Source organism: Rana temporaria, chromosome 4 (assembly GCF_905171775.1).
Source record: "Rana temporaria chromosome 4, aRanTem1.1, whole genome shotgun sequence".
NCBI classification, from domain to species: Eukaryota; Metazoa; Chordata; class Amphibia; order Anura; family Ranidae; genus Rana; species Rana temporaria.
The window spans coordinates 55,350,016-55,368,594 of NC_053492.1; the positions used below are offsets into that span (position 1 = coordinate 55,350,016).

General features: G+C 42.2%; 2 non-coding genes across 2 annotated transcripts; both read left to right on the top strand.

Moving 5' to 3' along the window:
• Positions 1-7,382: 7,382 nt before the first annotated feature.
• LOC120938654 lies at positions 7,383-7,574 on the top strand. The gene has a single exon (XR_005749195.1). It is a non-coding gene; the product is annotated as a U2 spliceosomal RNA (small nuclear RNA).
• A 10,454-nt stretch (positions 7,575-18,028) lies between these two features.
• LOC120938650 lies at positions 18,029-18,223 on the top strand. Its single transcript, XR_005749194.1, has one exon. It is a non-coding gene; the product is annotated as a U2 spliceosomal RNA (small nuclear RNA).
• Positions 18,224-18,579: the final 356 nt, after the last annotated feature.

The window sequence follows — 18,579 nt, forward strand, 5'->3', positions numbered from 1 at the left end:
ATGATAGCCTGATTCGCGATGAAGGAGGGGCAAGCAGGGTGGAAGAGGAATTAAAACAATTCTTCCTCACTAACGATACAGAAGGGATAACCAGCGCAACCCTTTGGGAGACACACAAAGCCTACATTAGAGGAATTCTAATTGCGGAGGGCATTAAAAAAAAAAAAGAGCTGAAAAGTAAAGCAAACACCCTGACTAAAGAGATAGAGACATTAGAACGCGAACATAAAGCACAGGGATTAAAAGAAACATACCTCAACTTAACAATAAAGAGGGACGCCCTCAAGGAGACCATGGAACAGGAAGCGAGAAATAAACTTAACTGTATCTCTAAAGAGAGATACGTATGGGGTAACAAACCAAGCAAGCAACTAGCTAAAATGGCTCAAAAAAAGAAAGCTAGAAACTATATCGAAAAAATAAAAAGGAAAGACGGGAACATGGTGCACGCAAATAGAGCAATAGCGGATACTTTTAAAAATTATTATGAGGAACTTTATACACTAAAAAATCCAGGGTGGCAGGCAGGGGAAAGGGAGGGGAAGATCCGAGAATTTCTAGACAGGGCAGGACTTCCTAGTTTAGAGGAGATGGAAAGTTTAAATATGGACCGCCCCATAACTGAAGAAGAAATAAAAGAAGCTCTAAATTCCACCACGGGGGGTAAAAGCCCGGGGCCGGATGGGTTTTCCTCCCAGTATTATAAGAGATTTAGCAACATCTTGATCCCAAAGATGTGCAAATACTTCAACGGGCTAGGATCTGAATTTGAAATCAGCAGGGATGCTTCTGCAGCTATGGTCGCAATAATTTTAAAGGAAGGGAAAGATAGCTCTCTCTGTTCGGCGTACAGACCTATCTCTTTGTTAAATACAGACACTAAGCTCTTTGCCAAGATTCTGGCGGGGCGATTAAAAGGGGCCATGCACGTTTTGATTCACCCCGACCAGGTAGGATTTGTGCCCAACAGAGAGGGCAAAGATAATAGTCTCAGGGCTATCCTCCTGCTTCAGACCATAAGGCAGAATGGGCCCCCAGGTCTATTCCTGTCAGTTGATGCTGAAAAAGCTTTTGACAGGGTAGACTGGGGGCTCATGATGGAGACTCTCAATGCAATGGGAATAGGAAAAAGGATGTCCCGCTGGATTAAGACACTTTACCATCACCCTTCAGCAAAAATAAAAATTAATGGGACACTATCGGACCCCTTCGAGATGAAAAATGGGACAAGGCAGGGATGCCCCCTGTCCCCCCTCCTTTTTATTCTTTCTTTAGAGCCTCTGTTGTCTACTATTCGTAATGACCCTGACATTAATGGAGTCAGAGTAGAAGGGGAGGAACATAAATTATCGGCTTTTGCCGACGATATTTTGTTTTATCTAACCAATCCGGCCAAATCTATCCCAAAGCTTTCCAAAGTGTTGCAACAATATGGTGCCATTTCTAATTTTAAAATTAACGAAACTAAATCTGAAATTCTGAATATTAATTTAAACAAAAAGGAGGTGGGTCGGGTCAAGGAGATCTGTGTGTTCCCCTGGACCAAAGAATTAAAGTATCTAGGAGTCAAACTGGCCAATACAACCCAGAAGATGTACAAAATAAATTATATTCCCTTACTAAATGAGATCAAGAGCGAATTAAAAAGAACGGTTAATAAACCCATTTCGTGGATCGGACGCATTAATATGCTGAAGATGGTTGTAGTCCCAAAAATTCTTTATAAATTTTTATTACTCCCCATAACACTCCCTCAGCAATTTTTGAGAATTCTTAATTCCTTGTTACTAAACTATGTCTGGAAAAATAAGAAGCACAGAATATCCCTCTCTATCTTAAAACAGGGTAAGCCACTCGGCGGTCTGGCAGTTCCGGATATTAAAAGTTACTATAAGGCGGCGGTTTTAGCACGTGCTGTAGAATGGGCACGGGATAGGAAGGATAAAAGGTGGGTGCAAATTGAGAAAGCACTATCTAGTAAATATTTGAATAATATTATTTGGATCCCTGCACAACACAGATCACTAGACCACAAAACACATGATTTAACACGGGACACTTTAAGAATGTGGGATAAGACCCTGACACAAATAGAGGGTAAATTTAATTCCCCATTAATGAACCTTAAAGAAAATCCTTATTTTGCACCAGGGGAAAATAAAATTGGAGGGAATTGGATTAAGGTTGACACGGTATATTTAGGGGATATTATTAAAGAGGGAGAGATAATGACCTATGAAGATCTGAGATCCAAAACGGATTTTTGGAACTTGGATAGGTGGCATTACTCCCAGTTGCATCACTTTGTGAGGCACCTCCCCCGTCCATTACGGACGGAGGCGGAACTTACTCCACTCGAGAAGATTTGTAAATCTAAGAACACTAAGGGCACTATCACTAAATTATATGGATTATTGGTAAAGATAGGTTCACGGAGCGAAGCTCCCTTTATAGGTAAATGGGAAAGGGAGTTAGGAATCACAAGAGGGACAAACAGTTACAAGAGGATTATGCATCTTACCCATTCATCCGCAATTGACATACGAACCGCCGAAACTAATTATAAGTGTATTTCAGGGTGGTATATTACACCAGACAAAGCAAATAAATATAAAGCAGATCAGACCGCAGAGTGTTGGCGGGGCTGCTCTGAAAGAGGCACGATGGCCCACCTTTGGTGGTTATGCCCAAAAATACAAACTTACTGGGACATAATTTTGAGTCAAATTAAAGTTATTACGGGTAAAGATTTAAAGAAAGACCCCTGGGTCGTGCTCTTTCATTGTAGCCAAGAGGGGAAAAAAAAATATAAGCAGTCTTTAATTCCTCATCTTCTAAACGCCGCTAAGAAACTTATACCCAAAAAGTGGCAGGAGACGGAAAGTCCACACGTTTGGAACTGGATAGACGAAGTGGAGGAAACGTACAGGCTGGAAGAGTTAAAAGATAGTCACCTAGAGACGAGTGGCAGACATAGGGAAAAATGGGAAAAATGGAGGGAGTATAAAAAAACATGGAGTTATGCAGAAAGAGTTAGGGTATGCTACTAACAAGCCATGGGCCGGCAACATGGAAATTATAACACTTCCCAGGCTAGGGTCGCTCCCTAGAGCGAGTCATATACTATTCATGACCAATGAACGTTAAAGATTGTTTTAGTTTGCGAAGGAAAAGTCTGGAGATTCCTGGGAGCCAAGAGGGGGGGGGGGGGGCGTTAAACAATATAGGGCTACAATGCCAAGCTATGGTAGTGACCCATTCCCGCTATTATTATAGTGTTGGCCTATATTTAAAATAAAAAAAAAAAAAAAAAAAAAAAAAAAAAACATAAGGTGCATAGTAAATATACCACACATGATGCAAACCACAAAAAGAGACGTAAGACGCATCAAACCATGAGCCGGTCTCTAGGATTTGGAAAAAGCTGAGGTGGTAAAAAAAAAAAAAAAAAAAAAAAAAAAAAAAAAAAAAAAAAAAAAAAAAGAAACAGTGGAGGCATTTGGGTTAATATCGGGACTAGTGATCAATTGGGAAAAATCTGCCCTTTTGCCAATAAATCCAGCAGGTAACAGGAAAGGTGGAGTAATCCCCCAATTGAAAATCGTGGAAAAAATTTAATATCTAGGTGTAGTTGTAACACGGGACCCAGAAAAATACATTAACAATTTAGAGCCCCTATTGAAAAAATTTAAACGGAAAGCGGATATTTGGGGAAGACTCCCCTTATCGATAGCGGGAAGAAGTAATCTTATAAAAATGATTTGGATGCCACAATTACTTTATGTGCTCCATAATTCACCTGTGTGGATAGGAAAGGCCTGGTTTAAACAAATTGAGACTCTTTTTAGGGAACTGGTCTGGAGGAAGGGGACGGCTAGAATTAGCCTTCAGACGTTACAGGCCCCAACAAAAAAGGGAGGGCTGGCGGTCCCCCACCCTCATAGCTACTTCCTGGCGGCTCAATTACAGCATTTGGGGGGGTGTGGTATAGAAGGAGGAGGGAGTGTTAGCGGGAAGATGATGCCAACGGGGTCCCCCCACAAATCCATGATAGAAACACTAGAGGCTGACTCCTTTCCAGTTATGAATCCTACACTGAGACTGATTAAAAAAACCTGGCAGGCAAGTAAAGTAGCGTTGGGGTATAAGGGGTTAACAGAGTATTCCCCACTTTGGGATAATAAAAACTTGCAGGAGATTGTAAAGATGGGAAAACTGATAGAGCGGGAAAGACTGGGAATAACTAGAGTAGATCAACTTTATTTAGATGAGACACTGAAATCAATCGCACAATTAAAAGAAGAATATGCCTTACCAAACTCCCTATTTTATACCTATCTGCAGGTAAGACATGCCCTCCAGGCGCAATCTAAAGTGGGCCTGGTAAGAGGACAAAAAATTCCCCAGCTCCAACGCCTAATTAAAGCCGAGAGTTCTAAGGGGATCATTTCAGATCTCTATGCAAAGATCAGCGAAGGGTTTTTAGGGGGAGAAAGACTGGTAAAAAACAAACAAACAGAGGTGGGAGATGGATGTAGGCCAAATTACAACTGTACAATGGGAACAGATTCTCGCGGCAGGGAACTTGGTGTCGCTCGCCCCGTCGCAAAAAGTCTCATTTATTCCTGTTTTATAGAGTTTATTATACACCAAAGAGGTTATATAAGTTTGGTAGGAAAGCAGACGATAAATGCCCCAGATGCCAGACCACAGGCGACTTAATACATATGATGTGGAGGTGCCCAAAATTACACAAGTACTGGGGTAAAGTAATAGAGATCATAAATACCACATTTGGAATAGAATCTGGAGCCGGAGGCACTGGTCTGTCTGCTGGGATGCATAGATGAGAGATTTGAGTCAAGAAGCAACAGGGTAGCAGCTATAAGGTGCTTGTTCCAAGCTAGAAAACTGATTGCACAAAAGTGGTAGTCAGAAAATGCGCCTACATCAGTAGAATGGGAAAATGTGATAGGTGCCACAGTATGGAAAGAAAAAGTAACCCTAACTAGACAAGGTAACTTCAATAAATTTAAGACAACGTGGGAGCCCTGGTTGAGAGGAATGAGATGCCCGCCGTAAATAGAGAAGGGGAATAAAGGTGGGCCAATGGGGCAGGCCAAGAGAGAAATTAGAGGTAATAGAGTGTGAGATAGGTATCACCCAGTGTTAAATTATAATAATAAAAAAAAAAGAAGTAAGCTAAGGGGAAAGTGTTCAGTATAATGCAGTCTAAAGGCTTGGGTGCGCATGTGAGATATAAACTAGAAGGGGGGAGGGAAGGGAATTGGGTAAAAGGAGAAATATTAGTAGCAAATAAAGAAGTGTATTTTGTAAGGATATATGATATGTAAAATGTTTTTATGTCTTTTTTGTATGGAACAAAATGAATAAAGAAACTTGAATTTAAAAAAAAAAAAAAAAAATTGGCATCCAATTACCTTATTGAATAGTGATTATAAGATCTACGCAAAGATTTTTGCAAATCGGATGAGACAAGTAATAGGGAAGATGGTTGGAGAATGGCAAACGTGTGCGGTCCCTGGGCGCAGGGTGTCTGATGGTCTAATTATGTTGAGAGATTTAAGATCCCATTTACAGTCGAATAAAGAAGCTCTGACAGTGGCTGGAATTGATCTGAAGAAGACCTCATAAAATGTTTGTTTTTGTGTTTGCAGAGTCTTGGGATCCCAAGTGCAGTGGTGGACACTTTGAGGAGCCTATACACTTGGATTACAAGTCAGATGTTAGTGAATGGAAGATTGTCACCAACGGTTGATATTTTGTCTGGGGTTAGACAAGGATGTCCCTTGTCCCCTATTTGTTTATTTGCGTTGTTGAACCTTTGTTGAGATATGTCCAGAAAGACAAAGTGATGAAAGGTTTCATTTTACCAGGAGGAGATGGTACTAAAATAAAATCATTATGTTATATGGATGATATGGGGTTCCTATGCAGGCCTCAATCGGACATGAATAGAGTGGAGTATTACTGAGGCTATTTTCAAATGTGTTTGGTCTAAAAGTAAATTGGCAGAAGAGTTAGCTGTGTAACCTAAGTGGGATGGATAATGTACAATCTGAGAAGATCCCAAAAACAGAGTCGATAACAGTGCTGGGTGTTCATTTTGAAAGAAATCTTGCAAATACAGTTAATGCTGAGAAGGCCCTTGAGAAAATACAGAAGAAAATTGAGTTTTGGAAACTAAGAAGATTAACATTCACAGGGAAAGTGTTGATTTCTAAGGCAGTGTTGCTTCCTCTGATGCTCTTTTTTTCAGTAGTATTCCTGCCAAGTAATGCATGGTGTAAAAGATTTGAAATGCACATGTGTAGATTTTTTTGGGGGTCTAAAATGGAGAGGGTACGGAGAGAAATAATCAAAAAAGAATATAAAAACGGAGGATACAACGTCCCTGACTTGAGAATGTTCCTGGACATGCATTATTGGTTAAACTGTTTCAAAATTTTTAAGAGTGGTAATAGAACTGCAAAGATGATGAAATACTTGGCTGGCTGGGAAATAGCAAAGTGGGGTTGGTGTAAGATCGATTTGACCAAACCAAAAGCTTTTATAGTACCTATCTTTTATTTAAAATTTAAAAGTTTTTTGGAGAGAAATAAGTAAAACCAGATGGAAGATGGATCTACAGATAAAGTTAAACTCTTGAGATGGTTGAGAAAGGATGAGACGGTTTGCAATATCTTTAACTTTCATTCTAAGGCAGCACAAGGTGTTTGGAGTAAAATGAGTTGGGGAGGTGTGTCTAATAGACAGAAAGAAATTGCTTGGCAGACTTTTCACAAATGTTTGATGACAAAGTATGTTCTAAAATCACGAGATTTAAGCAGAGAAGAGAAGAGATGTGTCCAAGGGATAGATGTGCTTCAATGGAGACAGTATATCATGTTTTTTGGAACTAAGTTTGTAACCAAATTAAGAAGGAAACTCAACCTTTTTTTCAAAGAAGTTCTGGGAGTAGGATTACATTTCTTGGAAATATGGATGTTTGGTGAAAAAAATGATGTAAGAAAACTCAAGAAGAGTATGGGTGTTTTCCTGTATAATGAAGTGGTTTGGGATGCAAGGTGTCTATATGTGAGGAAAAATGTACGCTTATCTGAAGATGATTGTGTAAATTTATGTCTGGCAAAGTTGCATGTAGTGTACCTATGGGATGTGAAGTTGATGGGGGGGGGGGGGGAAGCTTCTGACTTTTGGAGAAGGGGTAGATGGAAGGTGTAGGTGGTGGGAGGTTAAAGGGTAGGTTAGAATAGTTGATTGTTGTATGGAAATAGGAGGTAAGATGCATATGTGTTACTTTATGTGTGTTTGAAGAACTTTTGTACAAAAGAACTATAATGATGAGAGTTAAAGCCGGAGGTGTTTCTAAGTGTTCGTTGGAGAACTAGTGAGATACAAAGTTTGTTATCAGTTTAATATCCGATACGTCCCCTATCTGGGGACCATATATTAAATGGATTTTTAGAACAGGGAGATGAAAGAAGAGCTTGCTCTGTCCACTCCACGCATCGACCTGGTATTGCAGTACCTCCAGGACCGATGCACCCCTTTCTTACGCAGTGTCAAAAAACAGATTTGAATGGAAAATCATCCAACTTGTTTGTGTTGTTGTGTCTTGTTGCTGACAATGTTTCTTGCTTAACCCCCTTGCAATAAACTGCCATTTAACCCTTGTGTCTTTGTCTTCATTGCTTCTTGTCACTTTCTTGGGGGAAGGAAGAAGGGTTTTTGCTGCTCGCCAAATGACACTACTCTATGAAGTGACCTATTCAGGAACACCTAGATTTAGTCAGTGCACCAATTTCGACAAGACAGCTAGTGTTCTACTCTCTCGCTCTCCTAATGCCCAAAATGAAGCGTTCAATAGCAGGGACCACCTGTCAAAAAAGGGGGCTGAATTTGCTCCATTGCTGTGTGCATTGCTGTTGCAGCAGCTAGCTTGAAAAGTCTGCTGAGGCAAGGTTTTTTACTTTTTATCTGGAGAATGCCATAGTCTTTGACTCCCTCTAGTGGCTCTCGTTTTTCGTCCACATTATGTTAACTAGGAGGAGGGCCCATGCAAATGATTTACCTTGTTAAACGTGCACGAGGAGCAACGAGAAGCACCTGAATCTGTGCAATTCTTATTTAGGGATGACTGAGGGTCATGACTGGCCTTCAGCAGTGTTGGGCAGGTGTCAGAAAAGTGTGGATTGGCCAGTAGACAGGGGATTAGGCCTGTAGCCCAGCGACGCCCGTCTGGCTGCGGATTCACACCTCCGGACAGCCTAGACTGGGGGGAAGGGCGAGGGCTGGGCACAGGCAAGCGGGCACCTCTCAGTTGATGCCAGAAAGCCGCTCGCTCGGAACAGAGAATAATTAGGTTATCGCTTCTCGGCCTTTTGGCTAAGATCCTCGGTTCCGAACCTTAAGGTCTTGGACGGTACAAGTCCCACTCGGCCTGGGGGTGTTTCCTTAATTGGTGCATTCCCTGCTGCTATTGGGTGGGACACTACCTGACGTTAACGAGTTGCGTTCGCCTTGCTATGCCTTCCCTTCGGGGTTGGTGGAAGCCTGGTTGCCTTGCTTAGGAGGGATAGCAGCGGTGCCCCCTAGTGCTCCAAACACCGTGAGGGTGGTCATACCTGAGCCCCGGAGGGCCGAGTGCGGACTTCATTTCGTACAGAAGAAGATCATGGAACTTTTTGGGATGCCCCACGAAAGTATTTTTTGTGTCCAGTCTTTTCCGACTCGTGGATTTTTTTACGTCACTTTTTTTAAGCAGAACGACCTACAGACCTTCCTTCTAAGGAGATACGAGAAGTTGGAGGACCCATCCCTGTTGGGCATCAACTTCTTACAAAGTACAGAACCAAACAAGCATACCCCTCTAACGGTGCAGATGTACAACCCCTTTGTGGGAAAGAAAGAAATCCATGCCGTTCTCCAGCAGTAATGCTCTTATGTGTCTGTTGGGGTGAAGCAGCAAAATGTTTTTGGTACTTTCAATGGGCACCAGAAATATTATGTGGAGTTTAGAGTTGGTGTTGAACACCCACCACAAGCCTTCTCCATCTGTCCCAACCATGGTGTATTATGGTACCCTGGGTAACCGCAGTATTGCCGCAATTGTTTCTCTTACGGACACACAAGGGATCATTGCGAGGCAGGGCAGGTATGCCGGAACTGCTACAAGGCTGGGCACAAGACTGCAGAGTGTCAAGCCGGAAAAAAATTCACTATTGTCATAGTGAACAGCACCTTGCCAGGGATTGCCCACAGGGTTATGAGACTCCTGGGGAAAGGGTAGCAGCTCATGTGAAACAAAGGGCTGCATCTTACGTGGAGGCTGTAAGTGGTGGCAAATGTGTAGCGGAGGGGGCAACAGGAACTGGTGATCCTGCCAGTGGGGAGGTCCCAGCAGCAACATCAGCTGCAGTGGTGACTCAGGATCCGGTGGGCAGGGGAGGTTCCAAAAACCGCTCCAGCTGAGATGGAGACTAATGCCTCAGTAAGTGGGGAGGTCCCGGAAACTCCAAATCCTGATGACGCTGTTGCAGAGGCTGGATCCCCAGCAGTTGGGGTATCGGTATCAGAGCCTGCAGCAGCAGAGGGTGGGAGTGCGGATTAGATAAACCTATCCCGGGATACCCTTAAGAGGAAGTCTTAAAGTCCAGAAGGGGGAGGGTTCTCACAGGTCATCGAGAACTTCCCTAGTCCAGCCACACTGGTAGTGAATTCAGATAATTCCTCAGAAATATCAGCAGAGTCTGTTGTGAGTTCTGGTAAGGTGGAAATCAAACGGTCTGTGGCAGGGTATGAAAAAGAACAATCAGTTATGGCAGGGGTGAAGGAAGAGAGTAAGGTCAAGAGAAGCAAACTGCCTAAAGCCAGAGGAAAATTAGCTAAAACTGATACTTGATTTTTTTAACCCGATGTTGACTGTTTTCCTTTTCTTTCCTTAATATAAAATGGTGAAGGTATCCTCTCTTAACATCAGGAGTATCTGATTTTTTGTAGTCCGACAATAGAATCACTCATATGGAAAGACACCTAAAGCCAAATAGTTGTAGAAGTTTGGCTTTCCTCAGACTGCAACGTCTTTTGGAAAGAAAAAGTAAGAATCTTTTGGCACAAACGATATTTCAAAAAATATGTAGATAACGGTCTAGTCCCGTGGGGGCTCCGAATACAGATTTTTTCCAAATCTCAGAAAAGTTGGTGACTCTCTAAAAACTCATTGGGAAAACAATCTCCAAAATTGTTCCTTTGGTATGATGAAATTATTATGTACCGAATACGAACAAGAACTTATATCTCTTGATTATGGTATTCTTAAATGGTATGATGAATTCAGTGCTCTTATATCTAGTACCAGATTTACAAATAAAGAACTCAAATTGAAATGTGGAATCCTATACCATGAAGATCATCATAGTAAAGGAAAACAAATTCTTACGAGATAGCAGCGCCTATACAAACAATTATGCATATAAAATGCCCCTAGTCCAACAATCCACAGTTTTCTAAACCCTCTGGTCCAAAGAATCTTTCATCTCTATTTCACGCATCTACCAACGCACCTCAGGCTTTTTCTACCTCTCTCTCACATGCGATCGCATCTAGTGCCCTATACACGTCGATTACCGCACCCCCGATGCAATTAGAAGCAACTACTAAGGTAAGCAATAATGAAATCATAATATCTCCCTCAGCGGCATCTTTACCCACAGAAACAAGAATTGCACCTATTTTTTTAGTGAAGGAGTAAGTCCGATTGGTGAATCGGACATTAATAATATGTTGGACCAAACTGATGTTAGTTCGGAACGGTCAATTATCAATTTATCCTCAGTTATCCTAACAGAAGATGAGCTCCAGGTTTTGAAACTGGGGCTCACCTTCTGCCCGGACACCAATTTGGACAAGTTCAGTTTCATCAAAGATATTCATTTGCCCGTAGACTTATGTATAAAGTTTTATTTGACAAACCTTTACTCGGCTAACATATGCCAAGCTGACCCTAATGATAGGGCTGCGGAGCATCAGGCTTTGACGGATTTACAGAAGCTCTGGGAGGAGGGACACGCCTCCGATGACGAGGCTGTTCTGGCTGCCCCACCGGCCCTGTCGATCGCGGGCGTGACCTTCCCCCCCATACAGTCCTTCAAACCGAAATCAAGGAATTTTCCTTCCCTCTTTTGAATAGCAATCCCAACATTTGGGCCTTTGTACAGCAAGTATCTCAAAACATCGAAAAGCGCAAATTCCGATCCTCCATTGATTCTAATTTAACTTCAACTCAAATTGAGGCAATCAATTCTTTACAGACCAACCCACATATAATAATTAAGCCAGCAGATAAGGGGGGGCAACCTTGTTATCATGAATGTGGAACAGTACGAATTTTTGTGCCCTAAAATCCTGGAGAATTCTGATTGGTATAGACCCATTTTCAAAACAGTGCTCGAGAATTTCTATACGAAATTTTGAGGTATCATTTCAAGGGCTTTTTTTTCAAGGTACCATAGATAAAGATACATGGAAATTTCTCAACACGAAAGATCCAAGAATACCCACTTTCTATGCCCTACCTAAAACTCACAAATCTTTAATAGATCCACCATCTCAGGATGTGCTAGCTTGACTGAAAATGCAAGTTCATTGATAGACAGCTATTTATCTCCTCATGTTACATCCTTAAGTTCCTATGTGAAGGATACTATTGACCTATTAAAAACCTTGGAAGGTATTACCCTTCCCAACAATACCATATTGGTAGCGCTAGACATTTAAAGTTTATATAACTCAATACCGCATAAAAAAGGTTTAGAGGTAATTCATAGTTTTTGATTGAAAGAGGCCCTTTGGCCCTTAAATATAATACCTTAAAATTTTGGATCTCCTGAGCTACATCCTTGAACACAATGTTTTTCTATTCGGTACCTCCAGGTACAGGGGGTTGCGATGGGGACCAAGTGTGCCCCACCCAGGGATGGACTGGTCATTGGGACTACAGGGAGTTTCCCGGTTGGCCGATGGCTCAGTTGGCCGGCTTCAGTGACAGCGGACTGCCTCCCCCCTCCGCTCCTCTGTCCCTCCCTCCCTGCAGCGCTCTCATCTCCTCTCCCTCCCCACAGCACTCACATGGGGGGAACAAAGAAGCAGGGGTACGACAGAGGAGCATGACAGCTGACTCAACAGCTATGGCCTGGGAGTTTCTCACTTCTGCCTAATCTTGTCCCAGAAGGGGGGGCACCAAACTGATTCTTTGCCCCAGGTGAAATAATGTCTAGCTTCACCACTGGTACTGCCTATAAAAGAGTACCAGTACCAGCCGTTCTACTCTAATAAATAGAACGGCTAGTGAAGGGGGAGAGGGGCTTAGGTGGCCGGGGGGGGTGCTGGAGTTGTCTGGCCGCCATGGGAGAGACCTGTCAAAGTGGGCCAGTCTGGATGAAGTCCAGGGCCAAAAATTCTGTCCCAGTCCAGCCCTGGCCCCACCGTATACCCACCTGTACCTGGGGGGGTGGGAGCGGAGCCTTTTTTTGAGAGAAGATCTTGCCCCTTATTTGGACAATATCGTCTCTTGGTACAGATACATCGACAATGTACTTCTATTCTGGACTGGTAGTGAATCACAGCTGCATGAGTTTATCATGCTCATTTGTAAAAATGTATTCAACCTAAAATTCACGATGGAATACAGTAGAACACAGATCCATTTTTTGGATTTAACTGTGTCTATCGATGAACAAGGACAAATCTATTTATCACTATACAGAAAACCTACTGCAGGTAACACGGTCTTACACGCTAGTAGTGCTCATCCGGAGCCTCTATTGAAGAGTATCCCTTATAGCCAATATCTACGTCTGAGGCCTCGTACACACGGCCGAGGAACTCGATGTGCCAAACACGTCGAGTTCAGCCCTGTTCTCTATTTTCTCGACGAGTTCCTCGGCGGCTCCATCGGGCCGAAAGTGTACAGACAGAGTTTCTCGGCAGAATCAGGCTCTGACCGAGTTTCTCGCCGAATTCTGCCGAGAAACTCTGTCGTGTGTACGAGGCCTAAGACGAAACTGTAGCCGTGATGAAGATTTGCAAAAAAATTCAAGAGATCTATACCATAGATTAAAACTTAGAGGTTATAGTCATACATTTTTAAAACGAGCACATAATAGAGTCAAGCCCCAAAAAAGGAGCTCTCTTATTTTTTCTACTAAAGACCATAAAAAACCTGACACAGTCCGTATCAATACTCGATATTTGAATCAACACAATGAGATGAGACATTCTTAAACAATTTTGGCCTTTATTATGTGCAGATCCCACTATAAAAAAATATGTAAGAAACTACCTGGAGATCACGTACCGTAGGGTGCACTCACTTAAAGACCGCCTGGTACATAGCCACCACAATACAGCTCCCTCCACAAAAACCTCAAGGGGGGGGGCACTTCACCCTGTGGTCACTCTGACATCTGTGCCTATGTTTACAATAAGGAAAGATTTAAATTGCCTAACGGTCTTTGGCATACGACCAAAACTTTGGTCACTTAACAAACCGCGGGAGTAATTATCTTGCCCAATGCATCTGTGGATGTTTTTATGTGGGGAAAACAAAACGTTGTTTCTTCAAGAGAATTAGGGACCATATCAAACCAATTCTCAAAAAGACAATAGTAACATCTGTGAGTCTGCATGTAGCTACTTATCACAATTTTGATCCTAATGTAATGTTGTTTATGGCCCTTGATCACATCCCCCCTGATTTAAGGGGAGGCAGTGTTGACTCAGCATTATTGCAACTTGAGGCCCGATGGATTTACAATCTATAGGCGACCTCATATCCAGGTTTCAATGAAAATTTTAGTTTTAAACCTTTTCTCTAAAATAAAATTGTTCTTTTTGTCCATTTGTTAATGTACCTATTCTGCCTTCTCTTCCCCTCGCCATACCCTTCAACCATACAAATACATCCGGGTTTGGCTTTTTCCATCTTTTCCCATTACCTGTATTGTGTATTATGTCTTATTTCCTTACCCTCTGCTCCCTTTCCCCATGTTCAGCGCAGGTAGATCTTGACAGCGCCAGGGAATAATTCTCCTGGTATTATTATAAATATTGACTGTTGTCTGTTACACCTTGTATAATGTTTTTATTTTTGATTTGAATCATATTGTTGATACGTTATAACTATTAAAAAATACCTTCTATAGGTAAACTTATATTTTGCCATTGGTGCTCTTGTTCCTCACATTCTCAGCATTAGTATTTGATGTTCTCATTTGGTGAGAGCCCGATTTCCAACTTTGCTGCCCACCCCATCCGTCATCATTTAATCCTTTCCTCCCTTTAATGGCGTTTTCCCAGTGTGCAATTTCATAATTGGCCCCAAGGGCGCCCGGGGAGTATACTTTCCTCCATGTATCCTCCCCACCCACAGCCCTTCCTTGGTTCATCCATCCCATTTCGGACCTCCCATCAGTGCGCTGTCACTGAACCCTGGCTCCAATACATCTGTAGCCATGAGTTCAATTGGTTAATTTCACCTTTCACCACCTGCTGTCAGATTCGGCATTTCCATGGCATGGGTGGTCTCCTTGCCCGCCATGGTGATCCCGATCTGACCAATGACGGACCGTCATCACAGTCGCAAAGGCCTGATGGGTCTTGTAGTCTGATTGTGTGTGTGGATTTGGCTTGCTCTGACGATGGGCTGGGATTTGCCCGCCCGGCGACACATGACGCGTGACGTCAGACGCCGTATCAGGACAGCCTATTTAACAGCGCATCCTGCACTTCGAGAGCATGGTGCTGTGGGTCCTCACGCTGTGACAGTGGAGTCACATTACACACAAGATCCAACTGTGCGGCAGGTAACCTTACCAAAATCCGAACACATTCATTGAATCTAGCTTTTATTGTCTTTTTCTTTACATTTCAAATCTTTTCCTCCATGATTCTATGCATCCATTTCCTAACCCTCTTTATGTTGTTGCTTTCATTTTGGATGGTTTGACACCACGTGTAGTTTACTACACATACAGTCTCAATTTGAGGCGCAACAATCTCTATATATATTTTCATATTTATATAGATTGCTCTTTCAATTTCATCTTTCATTACGTCTCTGATCATCTTATTATAATTTTCCTTTCAATATTATTTATTTCTCTCTTTGTTTTTTGCCACCTATGGAGGTACTGGGCACTGAACTAACTTAGTAATCCCATCATTTTCTCTGCTCTTGTCTTTATATTAATCATTTCCCCAACAGGAATATGTGTATTTTAACCCCCTAACCCGCCATCATATGCCTTCACCCTTATAGATTGTTCTATTGGGACCTACTTTGAAATTTCCCCTGCTTACTGCAGGGGTGCACACGTCAGCTCACGCCCTGGAGGGTAAGCATTGTCTTGCTGCATAATTTGTCGAACTCTTGGACCAATTGCTATTACTCGTTACTGTCTTAGTATTACTTCATGTCAATGTCATATCTTTAAACAATCATGTTTCTGTAGCAGGATTGTATTTTATATGGCTAATGTATGTATGTTTTTCATCTAGTCATTAAAGTAAATTGGATATAGTTTTCCCCTGAGGAAGCGGAACTCCGCAAAACATGTAGGGATATGCGATTTTTCTGTTAAAGCTCACCACAATCCCGCCTGTTGATGACCATTGACATTTGTGAAATCAATTGAACGTTATATATATATATATATATATATATATATATATATATATATATATATATATTAAAATCTATCTTTTGTATATCCTTATAAATACAAAATCGTTTTTATTTAAAACATAACAAATACATTGTTCTTTCTCATCATTCCCACCAATCTAAATGCACCATAATTTATCCCCCTTTACTTTTCCAAAATTCTATCAGGAGTATCTGTTCTGGACCTAGAAGGGCTGCTGTGCTGAAATACCTGTCCTTGATACAGAGTGATGTTATATGTGTCCAAGAATGCAACAAGAGGAACCTTCAGAGGATGTATGGTCACATGGCCTCGCAATCTGGTCGGCGGTTAATAAGAGAAATGAAGGGCTGGGAATTTTATTTAAGGGGTGGAGGTTTAAAATTTTGCACAGTATTCATATTGAAGGAGGAAGAGCTCTATTAAAGTTGAGTTTGATGGTTTTATTTTTAGGGTGTTAAATGTTTATGCATCTACAAAAAAAAGCGAGCGCATTGAGCTTTTTGAAAAATTACAATTATTTTTAGAAGAGAGCCTTTGTTGGTATTAGGGGATTTCAACTGCATTTTGGGGGAGGGTGATAGGAGGGGTGGTGGGGTTGGTGGGAGTGGGAATGGTGGGAGTGGGGTTGGAGGGAGTGGTGGGGGTAGTGGTGTGGATAGATCTGGAAAAATTCTGAAAGAATTGTGTGGATCTAGGTTTGGAGGATGTGGGAAAAGGAAAAGGTTTTAATTATTTTTGTGAAAGCCGTAAAGTCTGCTCACGAATTGATTTTTGTTTCCTCTCCAGAAATCTTAAGCCTATCTCTTTTAATGTTCATCGGTCACCGTTCACGGATCATGGCCGTATTGAATGTATCGTGAGTATGAAATCGGACAAAACGCATGGAAAGGGTGTTTGGAAAATGAATGTAGAATTGTTAGAGGATGAAAGAGTGAGAGAAGAGTATGTGAGGATGTTTGAGAGATGGAAGAAGAGAAGATTGGATTTTGGGAGTGTGATAGAATGGTGGGAATGGGTGAAAGAGAATACAAAAAGTTTTTTTATTAAAAAAGGGTGTGAAAGGGGAAAGTGAAGAGTATGAATGGTGGGAGAAAAGAGACGCATCTAGAAGAAATGAGAACATGGGGCGAGAATGTAATGAGATTGTAGAAGCAAAGAAAAAAGTGAATCAATTTATTGAATCAAAGGGTAAAGCAAGTTTAGCTCAGGCCAGAGCTATTCGCCCGAAGCATCAGACAGAACCCAGAGATCAGAGGGATCACCGCACCAGGACCAGAAAGACGGGACGTCAAGTGCTTGCTCTACATGGATGACGTGACGGTGTTCTGTGCCGATCGGCACTCCATCGACACACTCGTCCAGACGTGTGAGGACTTCGGCCAAGCTTCAGGGGCAAAGGTCAACTGCAGGAAGTCGGAAGTCATGCTCTTCGGAAAGTGGTTCCTGCCTTCTTCTGCGCCCATACCGTTCAACATCAAAGCGGACTTCATCAAAATTCTCGGAGTCTGGTTTGGAGCAGAGGGCGCAGCCCTGAAGTCCTGGGAGGAAAGACTGGCTAGGATGAGAGAGAAGTTTGGACTTGAGCCTCAGAGAACTCACCAAATCGAAGGGAAAACACTGGTACTCTGCAGTGAGATTCTCCCTGTGTTGCAGTACCTCGCCCAGGCTTGGCCCCCCCGGGTTAACACCTGCAAGACCATCACCAGGGCGGTGTTTCACGTCATCTGGAGCTCCAAAATGGACAGACTGAAGCAGGCGGTTATGTTCAAGGAACCTCTCAAGGGCGGTAAGGGAGTGCCCGACATCGCAACATTACTGAGGGTGTTCTTTGCTTGTAACTGCATCCGCAGGACTTTGGTTGACAGAACTTTGGACTCTGGCGGGTAACTCCATGTCCATTGAAGTACTGGGTGTAATGTGATGTACTGTGTGTTTATTGATCTTTTTTTTGTTTTTCAGAAGAAATGGGGTGTTGAAGGGTCAGCGTGAAGGAGTGCGCTAGGAGGAACATTTTTATTATAGGGATAGGGTTGAGGGAGAGTTTTGAATAAAGTGTGTGGGTGGTTTGGTCATGGTGTGTTATGTTATGTAAATATTTTTTTATGGTGTTGTGGTGTGGTGTGGGATGGGATAAAAATGGGGTGGGAGGATGTGGGTGGGCTTTTTTAATCTTATGTTAATTTTTTGTCTTTGTTTCCATTTTTTGTATTTCCTTTGTTTTTATTTTCTGTTCAACTTTTTTATATTGTACTTATGTTAAATGTTTGGATTTTGTATATTTTTTAATGTTTGAATTTTGTATATTTTTTTACTTTTTAATAAAAAGAAATTAAAAAAAAAAAATCTGTTCTTGTCAGTTTAATATCTGATACGTCCCCTATCTGGGACCATATAATAAATGGATTTTTAGAACAGGGAGATGGAAGAAGAGCTTGATCTGTCCACTCCACACATTGACCTGGTATTGCAGTACCTCCAGGACCGGTGCACCCCTTTCTTACGCAGTGTCAAAAAACAGAATTGTATGGAAAATCATCCAGCTTGCCTTGCTTGTGTTGTGTTGTGTCTTCTTGCTCACAGTGGCCCAGATTCAGGTAGATTTGCCCATTACTTACACATGAGCTGCTCAGCTGAATTTCTCTGCGCTGGGGCAATTTAGCCAAATTGCCACCTGATTCAGGAATCGTTTGTTCATTTAATTTGCTCCTGTTTAAGGCAAAGCTGAGGGCGCAAGGCCGCGCAAGTGAAAGTGGGTGTGCCCCTATGTAAATGAGCATTTTTCGGCTCAGCAGAGGTTTGCGCCGGGCGTGCGCATGCACAGTTAGAGCGCTGCCGTCTGCGCATGCGTCAA